The 16,918-nt window shown below is 34.8% G+C and overlaps 1 protein-coding gene across 1 annotated transcript in view; it reads right to left on the bottom strand.

Annotated features, from left to right (window-relative positions):
• Window positions 1-16,918, bottom strand: part of LOC121739123 (glutamate receptor 1-like) — a 127,470-nt gene that overhangs the window by 84,754 nt on the left and 25,798 nt on the right. The window lies entirely within an intron of this gene.

A 16,918-nucleotide genomic window follows, 5' to 3' on the forward strand; every position in this document is an offset into this window, starting at 1 on the left:
GAAGGCAGATGCCGTTGACGTACGGAAAAGAAGGCAAGCTAAAATCAATCTTCAAGAAACACAAAAGTCTTAAATGCATGATTATGAAATCGACGCCCCCACCGAATAATCGGACAATCGTAAATATGAAAATGTTCAGGAGAGCCGAAAAACTGATTTTTGTTAATAACTCCGTCAAAAAAAAAAGCATCAAAGACTTTTTATATCTCAAATGAAAGCTAATTTTTTTGCCTATCTTGCTATCTTAAGAATATTTAATTACTACCGAAGGTTCTTTTTAAATAAAGCAAAACGCAACTTATCGTTCTGGAGTAGGTCAAGCTCTGATCATTATTGTCTATTGCATGATTATTCGGGTAATTTTGCGTTTCGACTTCAATGAAATGCACATATAATATCTCATTGCAATATTATTCGGGGAAACTACTATATACTTTACTATTCGGTGATTAAAAAATATTGTATACTTTATAATTATAGTCATTGTCGTTTATTCCAATGATTTTCTACTATAGGTAAAATAAAAATAATATATATTTTTGTTTTAATATATTCATTATTTGATGATAAAAATGACATTCTTGCAATCAAAACAGCTCTTGGTTAAAAAAAATGCACTCTGAAGACTGGCTCTATCATTTTAATAGCACTTATAATTATTGCAGTTACTTAAAATGTTAATCATAACCCTCATCGCCACTGGAGTATCAGTGTTGGTGTCACAATAATCAATATCATATTATATTCTAATAAAATGCATGATAATGGCAGCAAATTGCTTTAGACAGTCTTCCGAGAGAATCATAAACCTTTCTTATATGACGGTGCTTTAAGAGGATCGACTACCGGGTCCATCTCCATACAAAAAGCCATAACGTTCTGCTACCCCTTAAACTTATCCGATTTCAACGATTTTTCACTATGTTATTGCATCTAGTGAAAACTATGCTTGTACGTTTTTCTTTTATCAAAATTTTTGTTAGTTTGAAAGTTACGAGCTTCTGAAATCTAGGTTTTTAGGCCCAAATCTTTCTCATTTTAAATGGTTTATATTTGAAAAACAACGTAAAATTTCAAACAAAGCACAACGACGTACAAGCGTAGATTAGATTCTGCTGAAAAGATTGTTACCAAAAAATATTAGTTTTAGTACAGTGTAGGGGATGCAAAACGTTATGCCCCGAAACGCGATTTTTGTCTAAAAATACCCAGAATCCCAACCGAACTGCAACTCTCTCTATCGCACGTTTGCGCGGGGGCCGAGCGCTGTGGCGACAGAGAATGGTTTTCCAAATACCTATTTTCTACGCTCGCGGCACTACACAATAGTCTTAATCGTCGACTTTTGTCTACATCGTAATACAGTTCAATGTAATCAGGATCAAAACTATGTTAAAAACTTCTCAAGTTCAAATACAATACAATACAATATTCACACAACACACTATAATAGCACATCTTATAGTAGCTAGCAATCGCATTCCTAATTGAATTCTGAATTAGGTCCCATTTACCTGCAGGACAACTTCCACGAATAATGTTTGACTGTCTGACAGCTGCTTGCAGGCGTGAAACTGTAACAAGTGCTGTCGTGACAGTTTTAAGCTCTTCTTAGGAGTCTTTGCGTGAGAAGAAGATATCTAAATACGTTCTCGTTAATTTGTAACAGATCTCAATGCTTATCGGTCACGATTAGTTTATTTTGTAGCAAGTATTGCCCATACATCCTTGTTTGTAAGAAAACCCGCATGTGGATTACTAAAATCAAAACAGATTATGATTAAATATCCTGAAAACTGAAGAAGACAGATTCCTACAATAGCCGTAAAGTATAAAATAAAAATATGAGCAATGTACATAATTTAACGAATATTAGGACGGACTTTACCACTTGATGTCTTCCAAAACGACCGCTGGTCGTTCTTACGTCTATGACGACTTAAGACATCCAAAAAACTAGCCAGGGACAGTCAGATATTCTTATTTTTTTTTATAGAAGAAACTCTGACAATTCCTGACTCTTGGGTCCTGTCTTCTGCGATGCCTGATCTGATGCTGGTCTGAGACTGGAGGCTGGAGGTGAGTGGACTGAGATGATCACCGCGATATGATGGTCGTCCGACTCAGATTCTACAAGTTGTCCAAAATAAAATCCAACCAATATGCTTTTATGCCCCAAAGGTGCACCGAAGACGCCCTCTATAAGTTATTGAACCACATCAGAAAGAAGAGAGAGAAGGAGAAAATTTCTGTTGTGGTATCGCTGGACACAGAGGGGGCCTTCGACAATGCTTGGTGGCCAGCTGTAAAGGTTCGGTTAGTTGAAGTTAGGTATCTTGGGAACCTGAGGCGGGTGATCATCGGCTACCTGAGTGAAAGGAGTGTGAAAGTGAGATGCGCAGTAGTGGAAGTGTGCAATAGGCAGCAATTTATTTACCCAAATAGTCGTGCAATAGTCGTTTATCGTCAATTCGTTTTGACATATTGTTTCGCAATAGCCTATTGCCCAGTTTTTGGTGTAAAATACAACTTGAAATACTGTTATGGAATAAATACATAATTTTTTATATCTTTGTAAATATCCACAGAAAAATTTTGAAAAAAATTCACATGATGTATTTTGACTTCTAGATGCCAAAAATCGCATAACAGCAAAAACCCCACAATAGCACATTGTCTGATTATTCGGTGGGGGCGTCGAAATATTAAGAGCATTTTGTACGTAATATAGAATAATAAAGAGTTTGAAACATGAGTATTGAATTCATTGTTAATACTTGATAATAATTATGTAGGTACAGGTTTTGGTTTTGAGCGCACAAAGCCGCCAGATCACCTAGGCTCAATCACAAAATTAGCCTCAGGCTATTTAGTACTATCAAATCGCTTTTGTCAAACACAAACGTCCTTACACCAGCGAGATATCCTCACTAATTGCTTCATTACTATATTATTGCCTGCGCTGGGCAATTCCTCTTACATGGGCAATTGTGTGCGGTAATTATTCCATACAATGCCGTTATTCAGGCAATGTAGTATAGTAATATAGTAATAATACAATATCTTGTATTATTACTATATTACTATGTATAGTACTTAACACAAGTTCTGTTTTAGGGTTCCGTACCCAAAGGGTAAAAACGGGACCCTATTACTAAGACTTCGTTGTCTGTCCTCCTGTCCGTCTGTCTGTCTGTCAGTCTGCTACCAGGCTGTATCTCAAGAACCGTTGTAGCTAGACTTCTGAAATTTTCACAGATTGTGTATATCTGTTGCCGCTATAATAATACAAATATTATACAACAATTTCTATACTAAAAGAAAAATACAAATTTTAATGCAAAAAAAAACAAAATAATATTAATATTTAAGGTGGGCTCCCATAAAACAAACGTGATTTTTTGGCCTTTTTTGCTCGTAATCAATAATGATAAGAGGTAGACACTTGAAATTTTCACAAAAGTCTTAAATATATTATGTATAATTTTATAATTAATAATAATATTAAAATAAAATTAACAATTTAGGGCGGGGGGGGGGGGCTATTTTTTCTCTATAACAGTACGGAACCCTTCGTGCGCGAGTCCGACTCGCACTTGGCCGATTTTTTATTTCAATGAAAGAAGAAAGTTAAAAGAATGTTAAATTTAATCTTTATAAATTATAATCATATTAAAATATTAATATGTATACCTAATTGTAACGAATAGAATAGTTCATTCTTTTATCTTTTAAACTGATCTCCAAAACTGAGATTTTGTGTTCGGCAATAAATAATTTTTGGAAATACTAATCCGGTTACTATCAGAAAATTATCATCTATACAAGTCCAGACACACTTTTAAATCTATAAATATAAAACTCTAAGGTGACTGACTGACTGATTGACATTACATAGTGATCTATCAACGCTAAGACCCAACCACTGGACCGATCGGGCTGAAATTTGGCATGCAGGTAGATGTTATGACGTAGGCATCCGCTAAGAATTTTGATGAATTCTAACCCCAAGGGGTTCAAATAGGGGATGAAAGTTTGTATATAATAATACTTCTTAAAGCTCGTTTAATATAATATTATTATTAAATTCAAAAGTGTGTCTGTATGTTACTTTTTCACGCCGAACCGCTGAACCGATCTAGTAATAATGATAAATATGCCCATGGTTCAATCCATTGCGTATGGAATTACAAAGGCAGATGGGTCAAAGGCTGGATTAAGTATGGATAAACTCATGCGGAGTCATCTGCATTATTGCTAAATCTAAGTGCCTTTCGTATGTCATTACCGCCATATCGATTCACAGTGCCGTAAATACCCTTTTTTACGCCCTGTGCGAGCTTATAACTGCACCATTGTTTTTTAACTGGCCTCCAAAAAGGAGAAGGTTATAATAATATTATGTTTGGCTGTAGTTTTTCTTTTTACTACATTGGAAAACATCTCTGGGGCGCAGCGGAAAATACTTATCGGGAGCAATTTGAAAGAATAAGAGTCTGCCTGGTCTGGCCATTCTTGCGCCCCCCCCAGAGTCTACGCGCTGTGCCTGGGCACCGGTGGCACCGCCCTATTTACGGCGCTGTCGATTCATTGGCAACAGAGAACCATGATTGCTAGAAATATTGCAAAGCTATGGCATGAATGTAGATCATGCGCGATCACAGTCCAACACGCCTCTCTATAATAATATTATGTTTGTTACCGGTTGTTGGCCGTCATTAGGCCAACGTGAAGAGCCGGTAGTTTTTAGTTTTGTTTCCAATATAGAGGTAAAAAAATATATTTTGTTACTTTGAATAATTCACTAGATGAAGCCCGCAACTCTGATGCGCCAAAATTAGCTTATCGCGTGGGATCTGTACATGTTTTCAGGAAAAAAGTTTCATATGTCCTTTCCTGAGACTCAATTTGGTATTTTGGTGGTATTTGGATATACCAAATACCACCAAAATACCAAATTTCAGCAATATCGGTTCAGTGGTCTGAGCGTGAAGAGGTAACAGACAGACATACACACTTTCACGTTTATTAGTTTGGAAGTATCGATAAGAAACCAACTGATTAAAATGTTTTAAAATGTCAGGAATCGGTAACACGATAACTTAATCAATTTGTTTTTTCTCGAAAAAACTTTGAGTGCCAATTTATTAAATATTTAGAAAAAAAAACCTTAAAAAAGACGGATTATATTCAAGACAATTTATTTCCAAGTTCATTAAATTTAGCCCCCGTGACAAGGCTTTTAAGGTAATTGTATTAGAGAGCAATTACTTTAGAAAGTGTGAGCCCACCCTAAGGTAATTCAATAATATCGATGACCAATAAGACTTTAGTTATTTATTTCGACGTAATATGTTAGGAGGATAGTTGGTCAATTTACTAATTATTAGGAGTGTTGTTGGTAAACTCATTTTTCGTCTGTTTGTGAAATTATTATTAATAGCAATTAGCACTTAAAAAAAATGTTACAAGTCTGGGTTCTAGCTAGTCCAGTCTTTACTTTTTTTTTACTCTACTTCCATCACCAATGTTATTAACATTTTTACGGAGAGTTTATCAATAATATGAGCTTTTGCCCGCGGCTTCGCTCGCGTTAAGAAGTATTATTATATACAAACTTTCATCCCCTATTTGAACCCCTTGGGGTTGGAATTTATATATATAGATTTAGCAATTTGCTTGCTTTGACATAGATAGATAGATAGATAGTTCATTGCTCAGATTAAATTAAATACAATCGTGTTACTAAAACTAAACATAAATGTGGGCAATGGCGGCTTTGGCAAATCTGCAGGCTACATAATATTTTAAATTCTATTGTATTGCCTAAAAACTAGTTTAAGTCTTCGTTAGAGGGTAGTCAGATATTTAGGCTTCCTTCAAGAAGCGGGGGGTGCTATAAATCGTACATTATCCGTATCCGGCTAATTCAAAGGGCGTTGTAGCGCCCGGTTATCTGTACATAAATTTATTCTATGCTCAATGTCGGGAGAATGCCTAATATTGTCACTTGCAGTGTGCGACACGATATCGAAGACGATGAAATGTTAAAAAGCATTTTGAGTAGCAGAAATACGATGTTGACTTATGAAACGCTATAATAATATAATTAAAGTTGCCGAAAAGCATATTTATAGAATACTGGTATTATATTGCTTGTTTTATTGAAAGTTGTACTTTAGATACGTACGTACGTTAATGGGCCGGCTCGGCCGGAGAAATACCACGTTATACGTGGGAGAGCCATGCTTCGGCACGAATGGGCCGGCTCGACCGGAGAAATACCACGTTCTCACAGAAAACCGGCGTGAAACAGCGCTTGCGCTATGTTTCGCCGAGTGAGTGAGTTTACCGGGGGCCTAATCCCCTACCCTATTCCCTTCCCTACCCTCCCCTATTCCCTTCCCTTCCCATCCTTACCCTCCCCTATTACCCTGTTCCCTCTTTAAAAAGGCCGGAAACGCACTTGCAGCTCTTATGATGCTGCGAGTGTACATGGGCGACGGAAGTTGCTTTCCATCAGGTGACCCGTTTGCTCGTTTGCCCCCTTATTTCATAAAAAATTTTTATATATTTTGACATTCGAGGACTAAAAAACTTAAATATTCGAATAAATAATTTATAATATTACGAGTGGAACTTTAATCATCCGCAAAACTGTTTACAACTTTGTGTACTTCTAACCATTATTGTTAGAAGGCGACAATTTTATCACTTAAGTTACACCTGGTACTGCAATCATGACGAAAACTGTTTACGATATCAATAGACACTTATCCGACCGACATGTCGTATCGTAAACAGCACTAGCGACACACAATTACCTCACACATGTATCACAGATAAATTTCCATAGATACGAATAGTTTATAATATTAATATGGTAACGTATACAAATTGACTCTAATCTTATTGACAAACTGCCCTACGTTTGCCTTGGAGCTGTGTTATCTACTTTGAAAGATTACGCACAGAAATATGAAAATGACGCAAAAACAACTTAAGAAAACTGTTTTGTATGAATATTTTATGAATTGAAATAAGGGTTTTTTGGTAATTTGGGTGCTTGTTAGAAGTTACAAAAAATAAGCATCATAATAACTTTTATGTGTACGTATAAAATATAAATACAAAATTATGTATTTTAAATGCTAAACTTGCAGAATAAAATTGATCTGTTTATTAAAATACTTACATTTTCCAAAAAGAATTCACAAAATATATATAATGTTTGACTAATGATAAAAAGTATATTTAATCCAGTGGTTTTAGGGGGTATCCGAAAACAGCAAAAGGATTAAGCGGTCTTGCAAATATTTTGTACCACACATTTTGAATTTGGAAGCTTTTCAAAGCTCGTTCATCAAATAGAAAGCTCACATATTCGGAATTAGAATACGCAGCTTCAACTTAATCTAAAACATGAATGGACTTTGAATGCGATTATGTTTGGTGAAGAAAAAGATTTGATATTCGTTACCAAATAGGAAGCTCAACTTTGAGGTGAATTCAATATCATGTCAGCCTGTCTGTTTGTATGATAACATGGTCCTTTAAACATAAACCTTTTAAATAGACTTTAAAAAATAAAGGTTTAACAATGTTTGTACATAATATTATTTATTATTAATAGATAAAGTTATCATTGTTATACAGACAAAATATGTAATTAAGTCTAGGACAGTATATGTAGTCCTCAACCTTTTTTTTTAATTTTGGTGTTGCGGGCCACAACAAAAATTTTTTAGGGTTAAAAATAAAGTTCTTCAAAATTAACAATTTAAAAGTTGAAAAAATTCACGACTTTAACGACGACTTTACATCATTTTGCCGCTGGGCGTGAATTTCAAAATGGCTTAACATCACGCGGGCCATAGATAAAGTCCCGGCGGGCCGCATGCGGTCTAGGATAGGTCATAGCTGGTCTAGGACGTGTCTATGCGATTTTCCTAAAGATGTTTTCCTTCACCGTGCTTGTCATTTGAAAAAAGTTTTCATATACACTTCACTTGCGTTCAAATCAGCCCTTTCCTACTATCAACTATAGTTTACGCGGTGATTCGAGGCGACAGCGCTCATTGATCCCTTTTCAAAAACCTTTCCATCCCTCAATAAATTTTGACTATTGACTAAGGACTTTTTATTGTATAGTATATAATATAATTACATTATATTATCCTTACTCATACATTATTATATTATATTTTATACACATTTACAGCATACCAAAGGCGTTTGACCGTCAATCTGCGGTTTACACATAAGTGACGACAGTTGGTGTGTAACTGTGTGTATTCGTGTGTACAACAATCTTAATCAATACATAACATCCCACAGGCTTAGTAGTTGTGTTAATTAGATTATGTCCATATCTTATTAGGATTTAAGGACATTACATAAAGAAGAAGATAACCTACTTGCGGCAGTGTAAAAATAATGCATCCAACCATGCGATTCATGACCGGTTAATTCTCCAAGTAGGTACCTACGTACGTTTAAAATTGGATATACAGTGCGTTATTTTGGATGGAATCGGGTTTTTATCATCATTTTGTCAACTATTATGCTAATGATATAGTTATTAATTATTTCTGTTTGGAGCATGAATTATTTTAAGAACAGCATCATTCACAATTTTTTCCACAAGCTCAAAATTTACACACCAAAGATATTCCAGAATTTTAACGAAATCTGAAAAATAACTCGTCACAACAAGGCTTAGTAAACATTGGGGCGAGAATAAATTCCAGGGAACATTTTTCTGTGACACTTTGACACGCAATAGAATCATGAGGTTGCAACATTTTACCTTGTCGATCCAAGGTAAAAGTTTTTCACAGAACCTACTGAGTGTAAGGTTTGATGTTCATCCTTAAACGTTTTATACCTTCAAGGGATCGCCCAATGGTGGAAATTCGACCTTAAATTTAATTATAACTTTCTATGCTATTAATATTCTATTACCAAAATATTGATTTATTCTTCTTCTTTTGGCTCCCCGTTTAAAGTATTGACTATTTCGATTTATATGTAATTCGATTTATTAAAAAAAAAACAATAATTTACTTTTAATTTAACAACAGACCTTAACCATAAATAAAAGAGTATAATTCGTGTGTATAGGATTGTCATTCGAAATATCGTATGCACATTGTAGTAAGTGTAATGTTTTATAATTTATTAAAACAATGTTGGCTTAATGCACTCCTTCTCCATATAAACTATAACTGTGCGAAATGTCATGCACCGCCTATGTTTCCGCATTATTCGTAAAAAGGCGTCCAAAGTTTTTTCTCACGTATCAATATAATATTATATAGATAACGTGACATAGAAAATGAAAGTTTGACAGGATGGACGGTTGAGAGTTTGTTGAAATTGATGATTGATATGAGCCTATACTTATTTTTAGGGTCAGATTCTGTGAAGACTATGACTAACTTGAAATAAACCAACGGAATCACATAGTAAAGAAGAAACAGGATTCATTACGAAAAATTTGAATTCTGAGCAGCCAATTACTGAAAACCTAGAATCTAACGATTTAAGAGAGCAGCGATTAGAAAATGATCGTATTCTGCGTATTCAACACGCAATTTCACGAAGCCTAGAATCGAACGATTCAAGAGAGAAAATACTAGAGAATAATCGTATTAGAAATGCTGTATCTCGAAGTCTAGAATAATTTGTTTCTAAAGAGCAAAGATTAACAAATGAACGTCGTAATCACCCTAATCAAGGTGAATTGGAGAATCAAGAACAGCATGACATCCCCGTTTCAGAACAATATGATCGATATCATGAGTCACAAAGACAAAGAATTGAGCGTTTATCACAGAGCAAAAGTGTGAGTATCATTTGTCAATCAGAAATGAACATTGATCGAGAAAATCATCTGGATAGTGCTCGACAAATAACACGAGTTCTACGGCATATTAAAACTGAAGCAAACCGTCTACAAAGACTGATTAAATGACCAAACAGAAGAACTAATAGACGTAATATTGCATGGCGAGAAAAGCATAACAGTGGGTTCAATAATTATGATGCTCTAATAAATCACCCATGTATTTTTCATGGTTTTGCAATTTGGTGACTAGTAGCCGCAATAAAGCCAGACTTTCTTGGCATTTTGCTATTAAGCAGGTAGGCAACAAACATAAAGATTTACTCAAATTATGTAAAAGTGACATAATTCCCAAAAATAATGTCTAAAATGCTATTTAAAATACCACAATGGATCAGAAAAAATATCGGATGAAGAAGACTGCTTTTGAATAATTAATCTAATAAATACTGATCTCAATTTTTCATGTAAACATTCTGTGGTGGTACGTAAGTGACCTAAAATGTAGAAATTTTTAAGAACTACTTCACTCCGCGAACTTCGTTTCATGGGCCTGCAAAACAGTCAGTCCTTCGTCAGTACCTTCTGTATTCCCCACACATATAGGCACTATCATCTCTCCAGCATATTTGGAAGATCTAGATGAGATCGATAGCCGGTCGTTCGACTTGCAAATATAATATTTTCCATTACACATTCGTGGTAGCCGCCGCCGTTGTCGCGTCAGCGCGGGCGCCTTATTTTGAGCTTTAATCAAACTGTCCTTACTTCTAAAATATTTGGCTCATGGTAATAATTTACAGGACAATTCTATTTTTCATATAATTCCAATTAATATTTTGATATTTATGTAGGTAAGGATTAATAACGAATATGCAAATAAAGTTACGCTAGAAGGAGATTATTTGAAGTAAATTTTTTAATGAAAGTAATGGTTATTATTCGTTAACCATAAAAGATAGACATAAGCTGCCCTGGGCTTTTTTGTAGATAATGATGAGTACTATAAACATGTACAACATTATTTTGATGTATCATCAGTATTTTTTGTAGCGGAAGCGAAATAATGAAATTTTTGGCAAATTTTTACCACTTTGGGTTATATTTTTGCTATTTTCGGTAGGATCCCTAATATTTTTCAGAATTATACATAGCCTGTGTTCTTTGGAAATGATGTAACTTTCCAAAAGTAAAAGAATTTTTAAAATTAGTTCAGTAGTTATTGAGCCCATTCAATACAAACAAAACTTTTTCTCTTTATAATTTAAAACAAACTTTTTCTATTTATAATTAATATATTTTTTTATTTTTTATTTTGTTTAGTTAATTTATGGTATGCTATCAAAAAGTCAACAAAATAGTGTTGGTAATAATATTTAATTTCAATGTTTTAAGTAAGTTTTCATTTCGGATGAAAATTTGATTTTCCGAATTATTTAAATCATAAGAAATGTTTTGTATTTTCATACGTACATTGTTTTTACGTTTTATTTGACAGAAGTCCATAAAACTATTTTTTTTTTCTTTAAATTGTTGACGTTTTTGTTGGTAATTTCTACATGCGACATATTTTTAAATTAACAGTTATCACTTAACAATGACGTAAATGCCACTTCCGACAAGCAATGGTCGATTTTCTACAAGCAACAATGTCGGTTCTGGCACTTCCGACAAATCAGCATTACTCGTACCCCGTTAAAAAGGTCAGAAGTGACTTTTCTCATATTTAGGCATAAAATACGAGATACTCATAATAACATATCAAACGTAAATAACTTTTATAGTATTACCCTGAAATTTCATGATCTTACTTGAAATAAGTAAAAAGTTATGCACAATTTATACTTTGAGTCGCTCTCCTGTAAAATTGTCGTTTTTCACATCCGACATTGTTAATAGTCATGGGCGAAATTATTCTGCTGCGTCTGATAGAGGCCCTAAGAATTTATATTGCAACTACTGTAAAACATTAAGGTGGAAAGATGAGTCAAAAGGCATTTGTTGTTCCTCTGGAAAAGTACACCTGAACTATATTCAAGAGCCACCTGAGCCGCTAAAGTCTTTATTATGTGGCGAACATGGTCAATCGCAACATTTCCTTAATAATATAAGACATTATAACTCAGCTTTTCAAATGTCTTCTTTTGGGGCGAAATAAATACACGAATGGAATTATTTGCATTAATTTAAAATACAAAGACAGGTAAACCATTTAATTGGTTCCAGTAGATAATGCAAGAGAATCATTTTTACTAAATATATATTTCATTATCGATTATGTACGACAAAGAGACGCAAGGTCACGTTGTTTTCCAAGCCTGAATCATATGTGAGTAGAAAACTTGCAAAGTATGCTTATTGAAAATTACAGTTACATTCATGATATCAAAACTGTTCTTCAATTTTTCCCACCAAATTTAAAATGACTACAAAATAGTTATAAATGCTAATCGATGACCATTAGCAGAGCATCCAGGTCGCCATAATGAACCGACAACAAACGAAGTATATGTGCTACTGGCAAATCAAGATTGTGATAAAAGATATATTCGCATACATGATAAAAATAATGACAAATATAAATTGCAGATAATCTCAGAAACTCATAGAATGTATGACGCTTTGCAGTATCCTCTGATGTTTATTTATGGAGAAAAAGGACATCATTTTGCAGTCTATCAAACTGATACCAATACAGGGCAACCTTTCCAAAAAAAGGTATCTGCTCTACTATATATATGTTATCGATTAATGATAAGAGAAAATGAGTACAACCATCTGCATAATAGTTAAAAACAATAATTTATTATTTAATCAATACATATAGCCTGTCAAGAAAGTGAAGAAATTAAAAAGTGGCAACATCGTAGTATCATCCCTTTCAAATCAATCTAAGAAAAAAGGGATGACACTACGATGTGGCCACTTTTTAATTTCTTCACTTTCTTCACAGACTATAGTAATTGACGTTTGTAAATGCTAAAATCGAAATAGAACGGCTTATTTTTACATTAAATAATCAAAAGAAACTTCTAGTTGAAAATTATATTCACCTTCAAGACACAATCCATCAAAATGAGAATGTAGAGGACTTGGGCCAGTTAGTTTATTCTACCTTCATCTTTTACGGGAGGACCTAGATATTATTATATTATGCACGTAATATACAGGATGCGTTTTGCTATATCAAGAAATATGGGCGTCCAGACCTTTTTATAGCCTTTACGACCAATTACTCTAAATGTGATGGAATTACTGAGGAACATTTTTCGAAGCAGTTAGCTTCTGTTCGGCATGATCTCAAGCAAGAGTTTTAGTAAACAAAAATTAAAAAGCCTGATGTATCTCTTGGTGAAAGGAAAAATTTTTGGTTGCGTTCGCTGTTTTATGTGTAGTGTAGAGTGGCAAAAGCGTGGCCTGCCCCATGAACATATTTTTATAATATGGTTAGAAACAAAAATAAGAGCTGAGCAAATTGATGATATCATTCGAGTAGAATTGCCAGAATCCAGAGCTATTTGATGTTGTGAAAACCCACATGGTGCACGGTCCATGTGCTTCTTACGACTCTTGACCTCCATGCATGAAGAAAGCCTGATGGATCTCTTGGTGAAAGGAAACATTTTCGGTTGCATTCGCTGTTTTATGTGTAGAGTAGAGTGGCAAAAGCGTGGTTTGCCCCATTAACAAATTTTGATATCGTTAGAAACGAAAATAAGAGCTGAGCAAATTTATGATGTGATTCCAGCAGAATTGCTAGAATCCAGAGCTATTTGATGTTATGCTGATTGATATTATGGCATCTACATAATATTAATCAGCATGCCTTGCTCTTGCCCTACTAGAAGGCGATAATCACAGGCGCGACATGTGCTATTATTTTAGTTTTCTGCAATGTCTATAATCCCACAGAGTTATGGGACAATTTCAAGAATAATTTTAAGGACGATTATGTAAGAGACTTCCAATGGCTTTACTCAGATGCAGACATAACTGCTGATTTAGACATATTATATACAAATAGAGCTTTGTTTACATTACAAGACTTGTTTCTTTCGACAGGCGGTATTTCTTTCTCTCATTATGGTCTACCATATCCATAAGCGATTGATGAAATTTATAAAAATGTGAACAGAGAATATATTCAACATACGAATTTTGACCCAAATGAACTTTAAAATACCACAAATCATAATGAACCACGACTAAACGATGAACAAAATCAAATTTACCGAAATCTCATTGATAAAATAAATACAAACGCTGGTGGAGTGTATTTTTCAGACGCTCCAGGTGGTACCGGCAAAACATTTTTGGTTAATATGTTGCTGGCCAAAATACGTGCAGAAAAGAAGATTGCCAAAGCAGTCTCATCGTCCGGCATAGCGGTAACCTTGCTTCCTGGGGGAAAGACGGTACACTCTAAGTTTAATATTCCACTACATTTGGCCCGCACAGAAAATCCAGTCTGCAAAAAAAATAATAGTCTCAAAGCCAAAGTTCTTTAAAGAATTTGTATTTATAGTATGGGACGAATGCACAATGACAAACAAAATTTCTGGTACCTGGATGACCGAGCTTTGCTCGGTATAGCAAACACTCATTGACTTCGTGTTACTTAATAATGCCATCTGCTGGTCGTTAAAACAATTAGTTGCTCACAAAATAGTATTATTATTCGCCAATAGATGTCAGGAAGAGTCATATTTTTCAGTTTATCGATTATCGATAAAACACGAATAAAAAGACATTTTCTGAAAATGATTCCTAGCTAGATCGATTTATCGCCCCCGAAACCCTTTATATACTAAATTTCATGAAAATCGTTGCAGCCGATTCCGAGATTCCAATTGTATATATATATATATATATATTTTTTTTTTTTCCTACGACATCGTAGGATGATTTGATAAATCGAATTTTCGCGAAAATTCTAGGGATTTCGCGAAAACACGGATTTATCAAATCATCCTACGACATATACAAGAATTGATCGTTTAAAGATATAAGATAGAAGCCGTGAATAGGACGCTGCAAGATATAGGAACTTACATAGTAATAATCTATTATTTGGAGGAGTTGTATTCTTATTCGCTGGAGATTTCAGACAATTAATATTACTGGTTGTAACTAAGGGCACTTCCGATGAAACTAACGCCTGTTTAAAACGTTTAGTACTTTGGAGATTTTGTAATAAATATATTTCATTCAGAACAAAGCATGAGAGTACGTCTTATAAGGGTCAATTTATACTAGCGCAGAGTCGAAGCAAAGTGAATTTCCAAAACTGAACACAGAAAAGCAAACCTTAACTCCAAAGCGTAACGCATACATTATTTCTGTGTGGCCAATCAGCGTTGGTCGGGCGCATCGACGCGAATTCGCGCGTATGCGCGCCTTTGTAAATTCTCAGGAGTGATAAAGTGCATCAACGCTTTGGAGTTAAGGTTGAATTTGTTATATTCAGTTTTAATAAATCGCTTCGATGCGCTTCGACTCTGCGCTAGTATAAATTGACCCTAAGACGAAAGAAGAAGTATCGAACGAATGTTGCAAGTATAATATTATTATCTTAATTTTCATTAATAATATTATTAATCTATGTAGATTGTAGTATGTAGTTGGTTTATCCATGCTCGTACTCTATTAGTTTGTTTATAACACCTAATTAAACTCAAAAAACCTGAAGACTATATACAAACGTGTAAATACAAGCGATAGTGCGATCTAACGAGCGTTACTGCGACATCTTTTGACAGAAGTTGGAACTTAACATAATACAATTTAAATGTTGTAATTACGAATAATAAAACCAAGTTGTAATAAATGTTGAAACTGACTTTTAAACATTAGTTTTAAGTAGTTTAAACATATTTTTTTTATGTTGAGCTGATGTTTCCATGCGGAAGTGCTTGGAGTTCTTTAAGAAATTCTGAAGTGGTAGTGAATTTAGATAATGAGTTTTCATTATATTATTATGAAAGTGTATCCTGAATCTAAAGTTATTAATTATAATATATATTAATATTATAATATTAATACACAGAAAGTCTTATAATATCTAAAAAGAGTGAAATTATTATTTTTAACAAAAAATTAAAACCGAGTTCCAAGTAAAAACAATAACCTTACTTATCTACTAAAATGTATTAAATACCTAATTCTTACTCCTTAGTAATGGCTCTTTCGGAATTTGCCAAAACCTCAACTATGATTATAATAACTCCCACACCGGTTTCGGTGACGGTGGCCGATTTCATTGATACTAAGGCCAGTTACGCAGAAGTGATTTTATAGTGCCCAAGTGTGTGCGCAGCTGTACACAAGAGCACTTTCTGTTCCTTTTACTCTCATAACCCAATGGGTCGGAAGACCGACACGACTGGCGAGAGATTAGGCGCAGGACCGACTTTTTACATTTTTTTTATGAAATAAGGGGGCAAACGAGCAAACGGGTCACCTGATGGAAAGCAACTTCCGTCGCCCATGGACACTCGCAGCATCAGAAGAGCTGCAGGTGCGTTGCCGGAGTTTTAAGAGTGAATAGATTAGTAACTAATAGGGGATTTAGGGATGGGAAGGGAAGGGAATAGGGGAGGGTAGGGAAGGGAAAAGGGTAGCGGATTGGGCCTCCGGTAAACTCACTCACTCGGCGAAACACAGCGCAAGTGCTGTTTCACGCCGGTTTTCTGTGAGAGCGTGGTATTTCTCCGGTCGAGCCGGCCCATTCGTGCCGAAGCATGTCTCTCCCACGTAACATGCCCATCCGACGCATGGATCATCTTACTTGTCAGACAATCAGGTGATCAGCCTGCATTGTCCTAACCAAACTTGGAAATAACATGTTTCCAACGCGGGAATCGAACCCACGACCTCCAAGTCAAGAGCCGAGCACTAGACCACGGAGGCGTCAACTATATCTATATACAATCTTCATAATTTTTAAGTCGGTACCAATCCCAAAAACTAAATACTTTGTCATAGAATTCAAGATTCTGAGCTGCCGGCTTCAAAATAATGAAGATTGTATACATATTATGTAGTTGAGAACCACGGTGACGTACGTGGTTG

This window comes from Aricia agestis, chromosome Z (genome assembly GCF_905147365.1).
Source record: "Aricia agestis chromosome Z, ilAriAges1.1, whole genome shotgun sequence".
Taxonomy (NCBI): Eukaryota; Metazoa; Arthropoda; class Insecta; order Lepidoptera; family Lycaenidae; genus Aricia; species Aricia agestis.